The sequence below is a fragment of the Scyliorhinus torazame genome, chromosome 13 (assembly GCF_047496885.1).
Source record: "Scyliorhinus torazame isolate Kashiwa2021f chromosome 13, sScyTor2.1, whole genome shotgun sequence".
In the NCBI taxonomy this organism is placed as follows: Eukaryota; Metazoa; Chordata; class Chondrichthyes; order Carcharhiniformes; family Scyliorhinidae; genus Scyliorhinus; species Scyliorhinus torazame.
Window position 1 is genome coordinate 80,188,660 of NC_092719.1, and position 22,144 is coordinate 80,210,803.

At 50.6% G+C, this 22,144-nt stretch overlaps 1 protein-coding gene across 1 annotated transcript in view; it reads left to right on the forward strand.

The window, feature by feature from the left end:
• The window catches only part of plekhg7 (pleckstrin homology domain containing, family G (with RhoGef domain) member 7), a 190,263-nt gene that overhangs the window by 12,958 nt on the left and 155,161 nt on the right, over positions 1-22,144 (forward strand). The window lies entirely within an intron of this gene.

Sequence of the window (22,144 nt, forward strand, 5' to 3'; positions counted from 1 at the left end):
CACAGACATAGACCCAAGCAGAAATCGAACCTGGGTCCCTGACGTATGAAGCAACAGTGCTAACCACCGTGCTGCCCATAATGGATTGTGGACAGGCTTTGGGGAGTCAAGAGATGAGTTATTCATGCAGGATTCCTAACCTTTGACATGCCCTTGTAGCCCCAGTATTTATATGGCTGGTCAAGTTCAGTTTCTAGTCAATGTTGGTAATGCCATTGAATGTCAAGGAGAGATGGTTAGAACCTCTCTTGTTGGAGAGAGTCATTGGCTGGCATTTGAAGGGATGAATGTCACCTGACAATTGTCAACCCAAGCCTGGATATTATCCAGGTCTTGCTGCAACATACATGGGCAGCTTCAGTATCTGGGGAGTCGCAAATGGTGCTGAACATTTGTGGCATTTTTAAAGTGCAGGCTTGCAGACCACAAAGGTACAAAACAAACAAGGATTTTTATTAGGGTACTATTTACACACAGGCTGCTATAACAGACTGACTGTTAGCCCGCAAACTGCTGATGATATCATCAGTACGTCACATGATCAAACTCTTAAAAATGACCATGTTTCAACGTTCTCCCCATGTCTGCGTGAGTTTTTTCCGGCTGCTCTGGTTTCCTCCCACAGTCCAAAGATGTGCACATTAGGTGGATTGGCCATTCTAAATTTCACTTGGTGTCCAAAAAAGATTAAGTGGGGTTACTGGGTTACGGGGATAGGGTGGAGGCATGGGCTTAAGTAGGGTGCTCTTTCCAAAGGCTGGTGTAGACTCGATGGGCCGAATGGCCTCCTGCACTGTAATTTCTATGAAACCCTCTATGAAGACTTCTCTGAACTAGGAACAAAATGAATACACACTTCTCTCCTCCTTCACATCAGAGATTCCTGCAATGAAACACAGTATCACATTGACAATCAACATTTACAATATGTACCATTAACAAACACAGCAGTCAATAAGTTAGACGTTTCGGAGGATGTTGATTCCTGTGTGGTTGTTGGCGAACCTCAGGCATCTGCTTTTTTGTGTTGGCTGTAACCTCTGGTGTTTTTGGTTGTGTTTGTACATCGTCCGTTGTTGCCGCAACCAAAGGCGATGTCATGTTTGCAGTTTGACTCGTTATTGAAGTGTCGTCAACTAGGATACTATCTTCCACAGTTATTTCTGGTATTGTAGGGTTCTCAAGAATGTACAGGTCTTCACTTGGCACAGTTTGTTGCTGACTCACGGTTGAATCTGTCTCTAGTTGCTAACAGTTGGTCAGCGTGTCTTCTTCACACTTCGAGTTGCTGTATAGAACCTTAGTTAGGCCACACCTGGAATATAGTGTTCAATTCTGGTCGCCACACTACCAGAAGGATGTGGAGGCTTTAGAGAGGGTGCAGAAGAGATTTACCAGAATGTTGCCTGGTATGGAGGGCATTAGCTATGAGGAGCGGTTGAATAAACTCGGTTTGTTCTCACTGGAACGAAGGAGGTTGAGGGGAGACCTGATAAAGGTATACAAAATTATGAGGGGCATAGACAGAGTGGATAGTCAGAGGCTTTTCCCCAGGGTAGAGGGGTCAATTACTAGGGGGCATAGGTTTAAGGTGAGAGGGGCAAGTTTTAGAGTAGATGTACGAGGCAAGTTTTTTACGCAGAGGGTAGTGGGTGCCTGGAACTCGCTACCGGAGGAGGTAGTGGAAGCAGGGATGATAGGGACATTTAAGGGGCATCTTGGCAAATATATGAATAGGATGGGAATAGAAGGATACGGACCCAGGAAGTGTAGAAGATTGTAGTTTAGTCGGGCAGCATGGTCGGCACGGGCTTGGAGGGCCGAAGGGCCTGTTCCTGTGCTGTACATTTCTTTGTTCTTTGTTCTTTGAGTTTGAACGGTGTAGGAGACCGGTCCTGTCTGTGCTAATACGATGATATCCACTTCCCATTGGTCGCATAGTTCCTTGCCAATACCTCTTGACCATTATGAAAAACATGGCGTTTAGCATTGTTCTCAAGTCGCACAACCTGATTTTGCAGTTTCCTCTCAACAATTTCTCGTGTTAGGCAGCTTCAGAAAATCAAACGCTATCCGTAACTGACATTTTGTCATGAGTAATGCTGGAGAACTTTGGGTTGTCAAATGTATTCTTGTATGTCAGCAGGAATTGGCTTAGTCGTTTTGACAATGATCCTTGTTCACGATTTACTTTCAATGAATGCTTCATTGTCTGAACAAACCTTTCAGCCAGCCCATTTGTGGCAGGATGATAAGGAGCAGATCAATGTGTTGGATTCTGTTCTCCTTTAGATAATTTGTGAATTCCTTTGAAATGAACTGTGGCCCATTATTGCTAACAAGTTGTTCAGGGTAACCGAATCTCACAAAAATCTCACCTGGTATTTCAATCGTTCTCTCTGAGGATGTCGTGTTCATAATGGCGAATTCAGGCCACTTTGAGTGCGCGACGACCACATCAAGGATCATACGCCCTTAGAACTGTCCGGCATAATCAACATGAACTCTTTGCCGGAGCCCTTCTAGCAATTCCCATGAATGTAATGGCGCTAAAGGCGGCAGATTTCAAACCCTTGTACAAGCCAAACACATGCTCGCCTGCTCCTTGATTTCGCTATTGAGCCCTGATCTCCCAAAAATAGCTTCTGGCTATCTCCTTAATTCTTACCATCCTGCAATGACCTTTATGAAGTTGGTTTAGGACACATTTCCTTAACAATGGCGGAATGATGACCCTCATTCCCCAGTGGAGCCAACCAGCCTGAACGGATAGCTCGAGTCTTCGAGTAACATATCAACTCAGGGTTTGCTCCACGATCTTGCCACGAAATACCATGCCCATAATTTCTACCGGTAATGGATCATCCTGGTATACTTCTCAACTTGTCCCGCTGTCACAGGAATGTTATTGACTTCTTCGAAATAGAAAATATTACCATTCGAACTATGCGATGACAACTCGTTAGGCAAAGAGATGCTCGAGATGGAATACCAGTGTGCGGCCCAGTATTGTTGTCAGTGGTTAATGATCTGTTATTGGTTTCTCTTCACCATTGGGCAATATGTGAGAAACCACAGCTCCCATCCCATACGGTGATGCATCAAAAGCCAGTTGCAAAGGTAACTTCATATCAAAGTGTGTCGGGACCTTTGACTTTAATAATGCCTCCTTAGCTTGCATGAAGGCTTTCTCGCACTGATCCCACCATTTCCATTTCCTGTTTTGACACAATAAGCTGTGTAAAGACTTGAGAATATTTGTTAGATTACTGACAAAACTGTCCATAATAGGTTAATAAGCCCAAAACCAGACCAAAGCGTGTTACTTTTGAGGTGCAAGTGCCTCAATTATAGCTTTTACTTTTGAAGGTGATTTGTGCAGACACTTTGCATCTATGATGTGCCCCAGGTATTTTATAGAATATTTGAAGAATTCAGATTTATCCTTCCATACTCATAGTACGTAATCTTCATTCTTTCCAGTAACTAAAATATCACCTAAGTGATATTCCGTTTGGAATTTGATTCATGGCATAACGAAGGTGTGGTCGTGATGCCAAATGCAAATCTTTTTTATCTGAATAGTACTTCACGATTGTCAGATAGTGGATGTGTGAATCTGGATCTACATTTATCAAGAGATAAGCTTGACTACGGTCAACCTTAATGAAATGTTGACCTCCAGCCAACCCAGCAAATAAATCATCAATTAAGGGCAAAGGGGTACTGCGCTGCACTCATTACCGGATTGATAGTGACTTTAAAATCATCACATAGTTGTACCGAACCGTCTTTCTTCATTTGGGGTACTATGGGCGTGGCCCAATCACAGATTAACGGGTCTTGACCGGGCTCTCCAATTCTGCTTCGACCTTCGGCCTGATGGCATACGGCACTGACCTAGTCTTTAAACATCTTACTTAGCTTTCGCCCTTAATCTTTCGCTTGACTGAGATTTCTTTCATGTTTCCCAGCTTTCCATTAAAGACTGGGTTGGGCTTCTTTAAAATCCTCGGTAGATCTGCTTCGGACTCGCATGTGAGATTCACCTCTGCCCAGTTTAGCTTGATTCTCTCCAGCCAGGTTCTCCCCATTAGGGCTGAATAGTTACCTATAAGACGTGCCGGGACAAATCTGTGGTCTGTCCATTTAGCTGCACGTTTCCAACAACGGAACTACTTCCTGGTATAGATTTTGAGTATTATCTTTGAGGGTTTCAAGATGATATGTTGTGGGTTCTCTTGGTAAACAGTTTCTGGTACCATTGAAACGGCTGTGCCAGTGTCCACCACCATTTTCACCGGTTCTCCATCCAGTAAAGGAGTGACCCAGTAACGGTTGGTTACATCGCAGTGGACAGTACGTTCAATGACAGTTCGTCATCCGACTGTGACTCAGTCCTTTTTGTATCATGTGAATATATTTCCCTCTATTCAGTTTTTCACTTGATATATTTGGTTCCTGCTTTTTAAAATTCTTGGTTGGAACTTTTTGTTTCTTTCTCCAACACACGCTTTCGATGTGCACCTTTTTACCAAAACTCTTGCATTTTGCATCCTTATTCCAGCAATCAGTTGCTGTGTGCCCAGTTGTTGCACATCAATGGTAATTTTGAACCTGTGTCAGTTTCAGGTTTCAGTCGCTATTTCATGGATTTTAGTGCTCAAGTTAATTGTTGCACTTCCTTAGCTCCTAGTTCCATAGAGAGCGCGACTTCTAAAGCCTTCTTTAGGTCTAAGTTGCTTTCTGTTAACAGCCTTTTCTGGGTAGCTTTGCTTCTTAACCGACAAAGGGTTTCCTCCGGGTGTTCCGGTTTCCTCCACAAGTCCCGAAAGACGTGCTTGTTAGGTGAATGGGACATTCTGAATTCTCCCTCCGTGTACCCGAACAGGCACCGGAATGAGGCGACTAGGGGCTTTTCACAGTAACTTCATTGCAGTGCCAATGTAAGCCTACTTCTGACACTAATAAAGATTATTATTATTAAGTCTGTCTCTAATGGTGTCGTTCAAAATATCTCCAAATTCATAGTATTCATCTAAATGCATTAATGTAGCTAAGAGTTGTGTGATTCATTCGCCATCGAATATTTTTGAGCCTGTTATTTCTGGTTGCACCAGGCTTCACAGGAGGTTGAAGGTTGAAACCACCCCTCCCTCCATCATTCCCCATCATGCTCAGGAAAGTCAACCGAAATTTTGTTTTGCCAACATGCAGTCCCTGGCTCCGCGACTGCATCTCCACAATCGATGGGATCGTCCGTTTCAGAAGCCAAAAAACCCGTCTGGATGGCAGCTAGTCCCTGGGGTCAGCCTGCCCTCCGAATGTCCGCTCCCTCGTGAATTCCTACCTCCACCTGCTGTACCAGAGTATGTGTGTGATGTGCACCAGATAGTGTCCCAGGAGCCTCTTCACTAATATGCCCAACCGAGGTAAGTGTCTCTGGGATGGTGCAGGGTGTTGGAGACAGCTGTGACGGGGTGTCAGTGTCTTCCCCGGACTCGAGTTCTGGTGTGTCTTGTCCATGTCAGTCTCATCTTTGTTGCTGGTCAACACATGGGGTTCTGGTTGCAGCTAAGGTCGGGGGTGAGGGACACCAGAGGGACCTGTACCATCACCAGCAGCACCTGCAAGACACAAGACAAGATGCATGATTGCATCGCGGGCTGGGGGGGTGGAGTGGAATATGTGGGGAGAGGGGAGGAGGTGTAGGGGTGGTGGTGGTAGTGGAGAAGGGGTGTGGGGGTGGTGACACACATGCCATGGGGAAGCGCAACTCAGCGGGGTCTCACTTCCTTGCTAAGTGACACCCCACTGCGGAGGGGACAGAATACGCAGTGTTAGACAGTCTGACGCATCCAGCTCAGGGAGTGGGTAGCTGGTGGCTTCAGTGGCCAGGGCACCCGGTCATAGCAGCCAGTGTGGGTGCCGGCATGTGATGCAGGATGGAGTTTCGTCCACCCTCCGGACTTGGAGGGGGGGGGGGTTAGGGTGTATGGCACGGCGATTAGTGACAGGGGCACAGTGCTGCCTACTCACCCTGGCCGCCCTGAGAAGATTGTGCAGTTTCTTTTGGCGCTGCTGGCCGTTCCGGATGGTGTTGCCCACGGCACTGATGACCTCTGCCATCGGCCCTCGCACAGCAGCAGCTGGCAGCCTCCTTCCCACCCCAGGGTACAGTGTCGCCAGCCTCTCCTCCACGGCGTCCAGCAGCTTCTCCGGTTCTGCGTTGGTAAATCTCAGTGCCACACGTTGGCACCTTGTTGGCTGTGATGGTGTGTGTGGGGAGTGCAGTGTGTATATGCAACTGCAAATTGTCAGCATCCTGAGTGTCAATCCCTAACCCGGCAAATCCGGCACCTTTTCTCTTTGGAATCGATTGGGTTCCACGTGGTGCTAGCCCCATAGCAGTCGTTGAATTGGTCCAGGTGCAGTGCCAGTTTTGCTGTCGCAGAGGTTCACTAATCCTGCCCTGGCGTCAATATGGAAGGGAGATTCTGGCTGTGCATCTCTGACAGTGCTGCAAGTGTGGTTGTGTGTGATCAAGTCTCTGGGCTGGGATTTGAACCAACAATCCTCTGATTTAGAGATGTTATCACTGAGCTAAGGCTGACACCCAGAAGGGGGAAAGATCAGTAGCAAAACAATAACGTTGCTGGAGAGATATCCTTTACTGCAGCACACCTGGAGCACTATATCTACCTGAACAATGATGATGTTGTGTATGTACTTTGTTTTATCACTAGGTGGTGATATAACCATTTGACCATACTTTGAGGTAAATAAAATAACTGCATTTTGGGAACCTGCGTCCAACTTTAATATCTCTGACCCTGTTCACCATTCTATCAGGTCATTCGTTTTAAAATTATGCCCCTTGTCCTGAATTTCCCTGCCAGCGGGAATAGTTTCTCTGTATGCACCCGAGTGAAACCTTTTGGCATTTTAAACACCCCAATCAAGTTAATCCTTAAACCTCTAAACTTGAGGGAATGCAAGCCAAATTTATGGAAATTTAAATAAATCCGTGAGTTTTTATGATGCTACTTCCTTTGATTCAACAACAATTTGGTCTGTGCTAAATAAAAAGCTACATAGCAATTCTGTTTTTGGCAACTAAACCCATAAGATGGCTCTCTTGATATAAATCTTCAGATGGGTTTGGAGATTTAAAACATACATTTTCACAGATAACCGCTGTCTTCCATGTAAAGTTTCAGATTTAGGCTCAAATCTTATGTAATTTTACATCACTCCGTATGGGTAGCTGCTTCACCGTGACAACTTCCCAATTTACTAACAATTCGAGGAATTTTTGTTTGAAATGGAAACAGTGGTGCCAAGTTTTTTCAAAAATACAATGGTAAAGGGAGGGGGCAGGGGAGATGGGATAAGGGGGAGGGAAAAGGAAAAGGTTTACTGGAAAAAAATTTTAAAAATCTCAAATTAGGAGGATTATATTTTTATTTTGTTACTGATTTATTGTTTGTATGTTGTTATGTCCATGCATATTTGAATACAAATATAAAATAAATATAATTGAGAACATTTCCCCAGAAATCAGCCTGAGTTTGATGTCATCGCCCTGGAGTTTGTTTAAAGAGTCTCCATAGGGCACTTAACTCTACTCCGAAGTACTCTGCAGATGAGTCTTGTGTTTCCATTCTGCCCTCAAGATAGTTCATTTATTTCAATAAACAGGTGGCTCAATGGTCAGACGTTTTTCCTCAAAGTTGCTTTGAAATGTAAACAGGTTCATTTTGAAAATGTGGTTTGGATCATTGTTAGGTTGTAGCGCACAAAGACTCCGAGAGACGAATAGAGTGAAGTCGATGAGGCTTTATTAAGCGTGACTGTTTCCCCCGCAGTTCAGTAGTAGACTACCTGCGGGGGAGGGCTCCAGGTACTTATACTCCGCCTTCAGGGCGGAGCTAGAGGTCAACGTCCAACCAGGACTCGGGATCTGTCAGCCAATGACATCATGGCTTCACAGTCCCACATGACCCCTAATGCATACTACCACATTCACCCCTTGTTAAAAATGAACCCGGCGGGGTGATGCTTCGCATGGTGGTAAGGGTTTACAAGGCTGGTCCTGGGAGGAAAACTTTCACATGTTATAACAGTATGTACAAGGTTTTTTTTTGTTTCAAACTATTTACAGTAATCGTCAGGAAAAGACAAATGTTCTCGTTAAAAGTCCATATTGTACTGTTAGATCGACGCCACGAGTCGGTCGGGCGGTCTGGTCGTCCGTGTCGATCGCCTCGGCCCCGGTGGTGGTGGTGCTTGTTCCGGTGTTGTCTTCTCCGGGAGCCTTACGGTTTCAGCTTGGGCTTTATTCCTGGTCGGGCCTGGGAGGAGGACTGATCCTCCTGGGAAGGGGGCGGTCGCGGGGTGCGGCGGTGGCAGGAAGGGGGGGGGGGTTGGGTGATTGGTGTCGGGGTGGTGTGTGTGTTGCCGGCGGGCGCCAGATCTCGCAGAGAGACCGTGTCCTGTCGGCCGTCGGAGTATTCCACGTAGGCGTACTGCGGGTTCGCGTGAAGGAGGTGAACCCTTTCGACCAACGGGTCCGACTTGTGCGCCCGCACGTGCTTTCGGAGCAAGATGGGTCCTGGGGCCGCCAGCCAGGTCGGCAGCGACGTTCCAGAGGAGGACTTCCTGGGGAAGACAAGGAGGCGTTCATGAGGCGTTTGATTAGTGCTAGTACACAGTAGTGACCGGATGGAGTGGAGGGTGTCCGGAAGGACCTCCTGCCACCGGGAAACTGGGAGGTCCCTGGACCGTAGGGCTAGTAGGACGGTCTTCCAGACCGTGCCGTTCTCCCTCTCTACTTGCCCGTTCCCCCGGGGGTTGTAGCTGGTCGTCCTGCTCGATGCTATCCCGTTGCAGAGCAGGAACTGGCGCAGCTCGTCACTCAAGAAAGAGGACCCCCTGTCGCTGTGGACGTATGCGGGGCAACCGAACAGTGTGAATATGGTGTTCAGGGCTTTAATGACTGTGGCCGCGGTCATGTCAGAACAGGGGATGGCGAATGGGAAGCGGGAGTACTCGTCCACCACATTAAGGAAGTATATGTTGCGGTCGGTGGAGGGGAGGGGTCCTTTGAAATCCAGACTAAGGCGTTCAAAGGGGCGGGAAGCCTTAATCAGGTGCGCACCATCCGGACTGAAAAAATGCGGTTTGCACTCCGCGCAGATGTGGCAGTTCCTTGTGACTGTACGGACCTCCTCTAAGGAGTATGGGAGGTTGCGGGACTTGATAAAGTGGAAAAACCGAGTGACCCCCGGGTGGCAGAGGTCCTCATGGAGGGTTTGGAGGCGGTCAATTTGTGCGTTGGCACATGTGATAGGGCATCGGACGGCTCGTTCAGCTTTCCGGGACGATACAAGATCTCGTAGTTGAAGGTGGAGAGCTCGATCCTCCACCTTAAGATCTTGTCGTTTTTGATTTTGCCCCGCTGTGCATTATCGAACATGAAGGCTACCGACCGTTGGTCCGTGAGGAGAGTGAATCTCCTGCCGGCCAGGTAATGCCTCCAATGTCGCACAGCTTCCACTATGGCTTGGGCTTCCTTTTCCACTGAGGAGTGGCGGATTTCTGAAGCGTGGAGGGTTCGGGAGAAAAAGGCCACGGGTCTGCCCGCTTGGTTAAGGGTGGCCGCTAGAGCTACGTCGGAGGCGTCGCTCTCGACCTGGAAGGGGAGGGACTCGTCGATGGCGCGCATCGTGGCCTTTGCGATATCCGCTTTGATGCGGCTGAAGGCCTGGCAAGCCTCTGTCGACAGAGGGAAGGTCGTGGTTTGTATTAGAGGGCGGGCCTTGTATGCGTACTGGGGGACCCACTGGGCGTAGTATGAAAAGAACCCCAGGCAGCGTTTCAGGGCTTTTGAGCAGTGCGGGAGGGGAAATTCCATGAGGGCACGCATACGTTCGGGATCGGGGCCTATTATCCCATTGCGCACTACGTAGCCCAGGATGGCTAGCCGGTTGGTGCTAAAAACGCACTTGTCCTCGTTGTACGTGAGGTTCAAGGCTTTAGCGGTCTGGAGGAATTTTTGGAGGTTGGCGTCGTGGTCCTGCTGGTCGTGGCCGCAGATGGTTACATTGTCGAGATACGGGAACGTGGCCTGCAACCCGTGTTGGTCAACCATTCGGTCCCTCTCTCGTTGGAAGACCGAGACCCCGTTTGTGACGCCAAATGGGACCCTTAGGAAATGGTATAATCGCCCGTCTGCCTCGAAGGCTGTGTACTTGCGGTCACTTGGGCGGATGGGGAGCTGATGGTAGGCAGACTTGAGGTCCACGGTGGAGAAGACTTTATATTGGGCAATCCGATTGACCATGTCGGATATGCGGGGGAGAGGGTACGCGTCTAGTTGTGTGTACCTGTTGATGGTCTGGCTATAGTCTATGACCATCCTTTGCTTCTCCCCTGTCTTTACTACTACCACCTGCGCTCTCCAGGGACTATTGCTGGCCTGGATTATGCCTTCCTTTAGTAGCCGCTGGACTTCGGACCGAATGAAGGTCCGGTCCTGGGCGCTGTACCGTCTGCTCCTAGTGGCGACAGGTTTGCAATCCGGGGTGAGGTTCTCAAACAAGGACGGGGGTTGCACCTTGAGGGTTGCGAGGCCGCAGATAGTGAGTGGGGGTATTGGGCCGCCGAATTTGAAGGTAAGGCTCTGTAGATTGCACTGGAAGTCTAATCCCAGTAATGTGGGGGCGCAGAGTTGGGGAAGGACGTGGAGCCTGTATTCTTTGAACTCCCTCCCCTGCACCGTTAGGGTAACTATGCAGAAACCTTTGATCTGTACGGAGTGGGATCCTGCAGCTAGGGAAATCTTTTGTGCGCTGGGATGGGTGGTCAAAGAACAGCGTCTTACCGTGTCGGGGTGGATAAAGCTCTCCGTGCTCCCGGAGTCGACTCGGCATGGTGTCTCGTGCCCGTTTATCAGCACCGTTGTCGTCGTCTGGAGTGTCCGGGGCTGAGCTTGGTCCAGCGTTATTGAAGCGAGACGTGGTTGTAGTAGTTGAGCGTCTTCTGCGAACCCCGTGGAGTCGTCGACACTGGGGTCCGTTGTTGCCGTCCAAGATGGCGTTGGGGACGAACAAAATGGCTGCCCCCATGCATCGCACATGCCTGGGGGGTCACAAGATGGCGGCGGGGGTGGACAAAATGGCCGCCCCATGCGTCGTACAGGTCTGGGGTGGTCCAAGATGGCGGTGCCCTTCTTCCCCTCGTGGTGGCCGGGACACACAATGGCGGCGTCTGCGGGTCGCACATGGGGCGCTGGGGGGGTTGGGGAGCGTTAGGAACGCGCGGGGCTCCCTCATCTCTGGGGACAGCGGTGGTCGGGACCCAAATTGGTAGCGCCGGCGGGTCATACGTGGGGCGTGGGGGGGGGGGGGTTTGGGGGGCGTTAGAGACGCGCAGAACTCCCTCTTCTCCGGGGAGAGCGGTGGTCGGGACCCAAAGTGGTAGCGCCGGCGGGTCATACATGGGGCGCGGGGGGGGGGGGGGGGTTGGGGAGCGTAAGCGGCGTGCAGGGCTCCCTGTTCTTCCGGGACCGCGGTGGTCGGGACCCAGAGTGGCTGCGCCTGCGGGTCGTACATGGGGCGCTGGGGGTGTTGGGGAGCGTAAGTGGCGTGCCGGGCTCCCTGTTCTCCCTGGACAGCGGCGACCTCGCGGGACCGGCACACAACCGCGAAATGGCCCTTTTTCCTGCAGCTCTTGCAGATCGCTGCGCGGGCCGGGCAGCGCTGCCGGGGGTGTTTCGCCTGGCCGCAGAAATAGCAGTGGGCGCCCCCGGTGCGACTTGGCGTTTGGACCATGCAAGCCTGTGGGGTGTCCGGGGGGGGGGGGGGGGGTGGGTTTGTCGCGATGGGTACGTACGGAGCCCAATGGGCTGCCGCGCGGTCGGGGCCATAGGCGCGGGTATTTCACGCGGCCACGTCTAGGGAGGCTGCTAGGGCCCGTGCCTCTGAGAGTCCTAGCGACTCTTTTTCTAGAAGTCTTTGGCGGATTTGGGAGGAGTTCATACCTGCCACAAAAGCATCGCGCATTAACATGTCCGTGTGTTCAATTGCGTTCACCGACGGGCAGCTGCAGGCTCGTCCCAAAATTAGTAGCACGACGTAGAATTCATCTATCGATTCTCTGGGACTTTGCCGTCTCGTTGCGAGTTGATAGCGAGCGTAGATCTGGTTTACTGGGCGGACATAGAGACTTTTCAGTGCTGCGAACGCAGTCTGGAAATCCTCTGCGTCTTTGATGAAAGAGAAAATCTCCGTGCTTAACCTCGAGTGCAGGACCTGTAGTTTTTGGTCTTCTGTGACCCGGCCGGTGGCCGTTCTGAGGTAGGCCTCGAAACAAGTCTGCCAATGCTTGAAAGCTGCTGCCGCGTTCACTGCGTGGGGGCTGATCCTCAGGCATTCCGGGATGATCCTGAGCTCCATAGTCCTTTTTAGGCACGCTTAATAAATTGTAGCGCACAAAGACTCCGAGAGACGAATAGAGTGAAGTCGATGAGGCTTTATTAAGCGTGACTGTTTCCCCCGCAGTTCAGTAGTAGACTACCTGCGGGGGAGGGCTCCAGGTACTTATACTCCGCCTTCAGAGCGGAGCTAGAGGTCAACGTCCAACCAGGACCCGGGATCTGTCAGCCAATGACATCATGGCTTCACAGTCCCACATGACCCCTAATGCATTCTACCACATAGGTTGATGGCTGGATGGGTGGAACCGAGTTGTACCTAAAGGTAAGGTAAAGTCGCCATAGTCCCTTTGATGGGGGAGAGCTGACTGGTGGTGATTTAACCTGAGGATCACCACACCACAGGAGAGGGGCAACGTTGAGAAGGCAGGGCCTTCATGAATAACCAATTATAGTTGACCTACCCACTCATCAGCAAATGTATTTCCGTTCTCTGTTTATTTTTTCCTGTTTTAAGTTCCTTCTCTTCCACTTTGGTTGCTAAGAGTCGTGAACATAGCCCAGTCCATCATGCGAGCCCGCCTCCCATCCATTGACTCTGTCTGCACCTCCCGCTGCCTTGGGAAAGCGAGCAGCATAATCAAAGACCCCTCCCACCAGGGTTATTCTCTCTTCCAACCTCTTCCATCGGGCAAAAGACACAAAGGTTTGAGAACACGCACAAATAGATTCAAAAACAGCTTCTTCCCCGCTGTTACCAGACTCCTGAATGACCCTCTTATGGACTGAACTGATTTTTCTATGCATCTTCTCTACAGTTGTAGTACTACACTCCGCATGCTTCACCCGATGTCTATGTATTTAAATTGTGTATTTATCTTATGTTCTGTGTTTTCATGTATGGAGCTATGGAGCGATCTGCATAGACTGTACGAAGAACAATGGTTTTCACTGTACCTCGGTACACGTGACAATAAATCTAAATCTAAGCATTCAGTGTTATCACTCTCTCTCTACATTCCCAGATTGCTTATCAGAAAGCATGAATGGGATGAGCAGAAACTTCTTCCAATTAAGTGTTGCAAAACTGAAGCCATTGTTTCACTCCCCACTGTGAACACTATTCCCTCTCCACTGACTCCATCCCTCTCCCTGACAGCTGTGTGAGGTTGAACCAGGCCAGTCACAAAGTTGGTGGTATATTTGATCTTAAGATGAGCTTCCAACCAGGTATCCGCGCCATCACTAAGCCTGCCTCTGTCTTCCTATGTGACATATTTCTGCCCCGTCTCTGCTCTTTTGCTGCTGAAACCCTCATTCATGCATTTATTGCCTCCAGATTTCACTATTCCAACATGCTCGTGTTCGGCCTCACACATTCTACCCTGAAAACTTGAGGTGATTCAAAATTCTGCTGCATGTGCCATTCAGCAAATATTAGCAAATACTTAACAACACTGCTGTTTACTTTATTCAAGTTGTAACATTAACTTCATGAAGTATTATCCACTCAACACGAAGGTATTAGCTGTGATTCAGTGGGTAGCACTCAACCTCTAAATCAAAACGTTGTGGGTTGAAGACCTATCTTAGCTGATAGTCCAGTGCAATACTGACATAGTGCAGCACTGTTGTAAATGCTGTATTTCTGGATGAGACTTTAAAATAGGACATTGTCTGCCCTCTGAAGTAGATGTAAAATATCCCATTGCACCGTTTCAAAGTAGATTAACACTTATGCACACAAGTGCTAAGTGTGGTAATACCAGGTATTGCAGTACCTGAGAGGTGAATGACCATTGGCTAGACCGAGGGGTCTACCATTGGATAATGTACATAGCCCCACCCTGAGAGGCGGGGTATAAGAACCGATGCTGTCCCAGCAGCCTTCACTTTCTGTATCACCGCTGCTGGGTACAGTTCTAGCTGATTAAAGCCGATTAGATATGACTCCTCTTTGTCTCAAGAGTATTGATTGTGCATCACTAAGCAATGACCACCCCTAACAGAAGAAAATATAATCCTCTCTCTTTGACATTCAGCGACATTACCATTGCTGTATCCCCCGCTATAAACATCCTGGGGAGGGGTGGGGTGGGGGGGGGGGGGGTACCATTGACTGGAACCAAACTGGACTAGCCATATAAATATTGTGGCTACAAGAGCAGTTCAGAGGTTAGGAATCCTGCAGCAAGTAACTCACCTTCCAACTCTCCTAAGCCTCTCCACCATCTACAAGGCATAAGTCAGGAGTGTGATGGAATACTCTCCACTTGCCTGGATGAGTGCAGCTCCAACAACTCAAGAAGCTCATCATCATCCAGGATAAAGTAACTCCCTTTATTGGCATCCTGTCCACCATCTTAAACATTCACCCCCTCCACCATTGCTGCACCAGAATATGCACTGCAGCAATTCACCAAGTCTCTTTTGACAGCAACCTCCAAGCCTGTGACCGTTATGACCTCAAAGGACAAGGGCAGCAGATACATGGGAACACCACCAACTGCATGTTTCCTTCCAAACCAGACACCATCCTGATTTGGAAATGTATCGCCGTTCCTTCACTGTCGTCAGGTCAAAATCCTGGAGCAAATCCTGGAGCTCCCTCCCTAACATCACTGTGAGTGTACCCACACCACATGGACTGCAGAGGTTCAAGAAGGTGGCTCACCACCACCTTCTCAAGGGCAATTGGGGACGGGGAAAAATGCTGGACTAGCCAGCGATGCCTGCATCCCATGAAATAATTTTATAAAGAGCAAGAGATTTCTCTCTGGTGACCTGGCCAATATTTAGCCTTCAAGCATCATTATTAACACAGATGATGAGGTTAATTAGCTCACTTTTGTTTGTGGGACATTACTGTGCACAAATTAGCTGCTCTATTACAACAGTGAATTGTTTGGATACCGGACAACATTTGTTAGGATATTGTACAAAAACCCAAAATAATTTTTCGAATTGTAAAACTGAGGAAAGGATACTTCAAACCAGAAGTGATGACTCTGACCAATAGGCCAGAGTCGTTTATGTTAAACTTCAATTGCGACACATATTTAACCAAATTGTTTTAAAAAATTTTTTTTATTAAGGTTTTGCAAAGTTTTTCATAATAAATAGTAATAACCCTGACACAACAAAATAGAGTGAACATTGGCATAGTGCATGAAGAAAATATACAATAGTAATTGACTAGACGTGACCCCACGCGCCTCAGTCTTCCCACACCCTCCCAACGGAGCACTCACCCCCACTCCCCTACGGTTCGCTGCTGCTGACGTTTTAATTTTCCCTGAGAAGCCATCGGACGGTATTGTGCCCCCGCTCAACAGCAGCTCTGTACACTTGGCAAAATTATTTACACACATAAGTAGGCATCTGTTCGTGGTGTTGTCGTCCCTTGCTTTTCCCAGACGGAGTTCGCTGCCATTGTCGTCTCGTTCCGCTTCTGCGCACTTCCGCTTCTGCGGCCCTCCCGTCTTCCCCGTTTTCTCTGTTCCTGTGGACATTAAGTTTGTTAACATTTCCCTGCCTCCCCCTCCCCCTCCCGGGCTCTCCTCTATTGTTCCGTCTCTTACCTCTACCTCCCTCTCCCTGCTCCTGCCACCCCCCCCCCCCCCCCCACCCCCCCCCCACCCCCGTGGCTCGCCTTTCCTTCCTCTTAGATTTAGCTGCCCCCCCTCCCCCCCCTCCTGGTCTATCTCTCCCTCTCATGCTTTGGTTACTCTCCCCTGTTTCTTGGCTACCTGGCTATTCTTCTGCTTGTTTGTTGGCCACAAACAGGTCCTGGAACAATTGGGTGAATGGCTCCCACGTTCTGTGGAAGCCATCGTCCGACCCTCGGATGGCGAATTTGATTTTCTCCATTTGGAGAGATTCCGAGAGGTCGGACAGCCAGTCTGCCGCTTTAGGTGGTGCTGCTGACCGCCAGCCGAACAGGATTCTACGTCGGGCGATCAGGGAGGCAAAGGCAAGGGCGTCCGCCCTCCTCCCCAGGAATAGATCTGGCTGGTCTGAAACCCAAAGACCGCCACTTTCGGGCATGGCTCCACCCTCAATCCCACCACCTTGGACATTGCCTCGAAGAAGGCTGTCCAGTACTCCACAAGTCTGGGGCAGGACCAGAACACGTGGGAGTGGTTGGCTGGGCCTCCTTGGCACCGCTCACATCTGTCCTCCACCTCCGGGAAGAACCTACTCATACGGGTTCTTGTTAAGTGGGCTCTATGTACCACTTTTAGTTGCGTCAGGCTGAGCCTTGCGCACGTGGAGGTGGAGTTGACCCTATGCAGTGCTTCACTCCAGAGTCCCCACCCTATTTTGATCCCCAGGTCCTCCTCCCACTTCATTCTTGTTGCGTCCAATACGGTGTTGGCCCTTTCTCCCAGTCGGTCATACATATCACCACAGTTTCCTTTATCTAGTATGCTGGCGTCCAGTAACTCTTCCAGTAGTGTCTGTCGTGGTGGTTGTGGGTATGTCCCTGTCTCCTTTCGTAGGAAGTTTATTAGTTGCAGGTACCTGAGCTCGTTCCCCCTGGCTAGCTGGAATTTCTCTGTCAGTTCACCCAGTGTTGCGATCCTGCCGTCCGTGTATAGGTCCCTGACTGTCAGTGTCCTTCTGTCCTGTCCCCACCTTTTGAAGGTGGCGTCAGTCAGTGCTGGCGTGAACCTATGGTTGTTGCAGATGGGAGCTTTACCCGACATTCTGGTCAGGCCAAATTGCTGCCGTAGTTGGTTCCAGGACTGGAGGGTGGCTATTACCACCGGGCTGCTGGAGTGTTTTTTGGGTGGGGATGGGGATGGGAGCGCCACCGTGGCGAGGGCCCGGAGGGAGGTCCCCATGCTGGAGGCCTCTTACGCGCGCACCCACTCGGCTTCTGGCTCCTTGATCCATCCCCTTATTCGCTCGGCCGTCGCCGCCCAGTGGTAAAGTTGTAGATTTGGGAGGGCAAGTCCCCCCCTGGATTTTGTTTTTTGTAAGACCTTCTTTGGGATCCTAGCATTCTTCCCTTCCCCCCCCCCCCCCACCCCATACAAACGCCATGATTAGTTTGTCTAGTGCTTCGAAAAAGGCCTTGGGGATGTAGATCAGGATGGATCTGAATAGGAAGAGGTACCTGGGCAGTACGTTCATTTTGATCGTCTGGACTCTCCCCGCGAGGGAGAGTGGGAGTGTGTTCCATCTTTGCAGGTCCTTTTTTACTTCCTCTGTCAGACTGGTGAGGTTCCATTTGTGGATCCCTTTCCAGTCATGGGCTATTTGGATCCCCAGTAGCGGAATTTGTGTCAGGCTTGTTTAAGCGGCAGTCCGGTTAGGGCTGCCCCACCTACTTGTGGGTGTACCGGGAAGATCTCGCTTTTGCTCATGTTGAGTTTGTAGCCCGAGAAGGCGCCAAACTTTTTCAGGAGCGCAATGATTCCATCCATGCTGCTCTGTGGATCCGAAATGTAGAGGAGCAGGTCATCTGCATAGAGTGAGACTCTGTGCTCTCTGCCTTCCCTTCGGATCCCCCTCCAGCTTTTTGCTGCTCTGAGCGCGATTGCTAGTGGTTCGATCGCTAGAGCGAACAGCAGCGGGGACAGTGGGCATCCTTGTCTGGTGCCCCTGTGCAGCTGGAAGTATCGGGAGTTGGTATTGTTGGTCCGTACGCTCGCCATGGGAGCGTTGTATAGGAGCTTTACCCAGGAGGTGAACCCTGTTCCAAGCCCAAACCACTCCAGTACCTCTATGAGGTATTTCCATTCGACTCAGTCGAAGGCCTTTTCTGCATCTAGGGAGACGATCACCTCTGGTGTTCTCTCCCCGGAGGGGGTCATTATCACGTTCAGCAGGCGCCTGATGTTCAAGGTAAGCTGTCTACCTTTGACAAATCCCGTCTGGTCCTCTGCGACCACCTCAGGTACACAGTCTTCTAACCTTTTGGCTAGGATTTTGGCCAGTATTTTGGCGTCTGCGTTCAGCAGTGAGATGGGTCTGTATGACCCACATTCCGTTGGGTCTTTGTCTTTCTTAGGTATCAGCGAGATTGTGGCCTGTGCTAGGGTGGGCGGCAGTGTGCCCCTCGCTAGCGAGTCTGTGAACATCTCCCGCAGGTGCGGGGCCAGTGCTGTCGCAAATCTTTTGTAGAAGTCCGCCGGGAACCCGTCGGGTCCCGGCGCCTTCCCCGCCTGCATGGAGCTAATGCTGTCCATGATCTCCCCCAGTGCTAGTGGTGCTTCCAAGCCCCGTTTTTTGCCCTCCCCCCACGACTGGAATGTCCAGTCCATCAAGGAACCGTTTCATCCCAGACTCCCCCATTGGGGGCTCTGAGGTGTACAGCCCTTGGTAGAAGGCCTTGAAGGTTTTGTTGATCTTTTCTGATTCTGTTTCTAGCGTGCCTCTGGTATCCCTGATTTATGCAATTTCTCTGATGGCTGCCTGCTTTCTCAGCTGATGTGCCAACAGGCGGCTGACTTTGTCTCCGTGTTCGCATAGGGTCCCACGTGCCTGGCGGAGTTGGTACACTGCTTTCCTGGTGGAGTGCAGGTCAAAGTTCCTTTGTAACTCTTTCATCTCCGCCAGGAGCTCTACGGTCGGGGCCTCGGAGTATTTACGGTCTACCTCCAGTATGGAGTCGACCAGCTGCTGCCTCGCCACCCTTTCCTCCCTAGCTCTTCGCGCTTTGAAAGCGATGATTTCCCCTCTTAGTACGGCCTTTAGTGCTTCCCAGAACGTGGATGGTGAGACCTCCCCGTTCTGGTTGTTCTCTGTGTACTCTGCAATGGCCGCTGATAACCTTTCGTTGAAGGTCTTGTCCGCTAGTAGGGCGACATCCAACCTCCATATGGGGCGTTGGGCCCTGCCCGTCTCCAGCCTCACATCCATGTAGTGTGGAGCGTGGTCTGATATCACAATTGCGGAGTATTCCACCTTGTCTATCCCCGGAAGCACCGTTTTCCCTACCGCAAAGAAGTCAATTCTAGTGTATACGTTGTGTACTGGGGAGAAGAAGGAGAATTCTTTCTCCCCCGGGTGGGCGAACCTCCAGGGGTCCAGCACTGCCATCTGCTCCATAAAGTGACTGTGTTCCCTTCCCATGCTTGAGGTTTTCCCCGTTTTGGGGTTTGATCTGTCTGTCTTTGGGTCCTGTACACAGTTGAAGTCCCCCCCCCCATGATTAGTCGATGTGTCGCTATGTCGGGGATTTCTGCCATGGTCTTCTTGATGAAGCTCGTGTCGTCCCAGTTGGGTGCGTACACATTAACTAGAACTACCGGTGCCCCATCCAGGGCCCCGCTGACCATGACGTACCGTCCCCCTGGATCTGTAACCGTCTTTGTCGCCCTAAACATCGTCCTCTTGCCGATCAATATCGCCACCCCCCTGGCCCTTGTTCCATAGCAGGAATGGTAGGTTTGTCCCACCCAGCCCTTTCTTACCCACAGTCGGTCCTGCTCTCTCAGGTGTGTCTCTTGGAGGAAGGCTATGTCGGCCCTCATATTTCTTAGGTGGGTGAGGACTCTGGATCTCTTCACTGGGCCGTTGAGTCCCCTTACGTTCCAGGTGACTATCCTGGTGGGGGGCTTCTGCCCCCTCGCCCCAGTGGGATTAACCATACTTACCTGGTGGACGTGCCCCTGCCCTCCGGGATTTCCCTTTGTTAGGGGGTGGTCCAGGATGGCCGCTGTCATAGCTCTCTCCATGCAGTCGGGTCCCTGCACTCCAGGGTTTCCCTTTGTCCCGGGGGTACCTGACAAGGCCGCCCACTGTGCGACCGCCATGCGGGTAGTCCCCTGCATTCTGGGGTCTCCCATCGCCCAGAGATCGTACTGGGTGGGTGCTTGCAGCGATTCCTTGTTTCAAGCCCTTGGTTGTGGCACTTTGTAGCCCAATTCCTTTTCTAGCCCTGTTTGTCCTTCCTTCCCTGTGTCGCCCCCTCCCCGGTCTCTCCCTCCCTGTGTCCCCCCCCCTCCCGGTCTCTCCCCTTTCCCCCATCTCCCTTGTACCCCTCCTTTGTCCCTCTTTCCCCTGTTCCTGTCCCAGTTTGCACTCCCGTCTCTATTGAGTGGTCCCCCCCACCTCCAGCCTGGCGCCTTCCCCCTTGTTGGGGGCGCGCTGTGGCCCTGCTTTGTTGCATGCCCCCGGCGCTAGCTTTCCCGCTAGGACGGTGGCCCCCCTGTCGGGAGTTACTGTCTTGCTTCTACCCTGCCCGGCCTCTACGGTTTTCTGCCCGCTCTTCCCCTATCCTACCCTGCACTCCTCTTGCTTGCTCTCCCTTCTCCGCTACTCTCGTTGCCTTGTGCTGGGGCCTGGCCTCCCACCTGAAGCGGTCCCTCGGGCAGTGGTCTGTTCTTTGTTCAGGGTGCGCTCGCCGTGGCGGGGCGGGGGGGCCTGGCGTCGCCTCACCCCTCCCCTCCCCCCCATCAGCGTGTTGTTGCCCCCTGCCAGGGGGCCCCTCATTTCTACCTTCGCTGGTGGTTTTCCAGCCCGTGTTCCTCGACAAACCTGTTTGCTTCGGCAGGGGCTGTAAAGAAGTATTCTCTTTCTTGGTATGTGCCCCAGAGTTTCGCTGGGTACAGCATACCAAAACACACGTTGCTCTTGTGAAGAGCTGCTTTCGCTCTATTAAACTCGGCCCGTCTCCTGATTACGTCTGCCCCAATATCCCCGGGCGGGGTCGGTCGGACGGTCCCCGCTTCGTTCCCTGCTGCTGTCCACGATGCTCGGTCCGGGCTGCCGCTCGCCGCACCCTGCGCCCTCCTGCTGGGGGGTGGTGGTGTCGGTCGCTCCTCCGTTCCTTCCTCCCTGCAGGTTCAGCCCCCACTTAGGCCCTGGCCGCCGCTTCGGTCCTGGCCACCGCTTGTCCTGCCCTGTGCTCTGCTGCGTGCGTTGGGGGGGGGGGGGGGGGGGGGGGGTGGGGGCGGGGGGGTGGGTGCCGCCGCCGGATCTCTCCTCTCCCGAGGGCCCAGTTCCCCTGCTCCCGATTTCGCGGGAAACATTAGAAACGTTTTTGTTTTTTTAAATTTAATTTTAAATCTGGAGACCCCCTGAAAAAGCCCCAACTTCGTGGAACTGCGGGAGCCTTTTTGCTGCGACCTCTCCGCTCACGAACGCCACCGGAAGTCCATATTTAATCAAATTAACATCAAGAAATAGCGTTACAATTATCAGTCAAACAGTTCTTAAATTAAAGGAAAAACTTGAACTTGCTAACTACACCTGCTACTAATTCCAATTAACAGGTTTCTTGCTTAGCTCTGTAGACACTTTTGGATAGAGTTCCTTTCAGAGCAGATCCTGCACACTTCTCTCTTGTCAGACTCAAATCCTTTGGCAAATTGCTTTTCATCTTAAAATCTTATAACAGACTGTAAAACTACAGACAGACCTGGCTCCTCCCATTAATTACAATATATGTATATCACTAAATTCCATGACCTACTTATGATTAAATACATCCCTCATAACTTAGCTACACTCCAGGGAACCATCCAATGTTTCATCAGCTCTTTATTCATAACTATGTAAGTGGTTTGAATGAATGATTACCTCACTCTTTTATGACACCTCAATTACAGCTTTAGCAGACATACTGCCTGTATGTATTTTAAAGCAGGTTTTTAAAATAACATTACTGCCACAAATATGAATATGAAATATATAACAATTTCCTACATTCATCACAGACTCCATTTCAAAACTACTTCATTAGCTGTAAAGCAC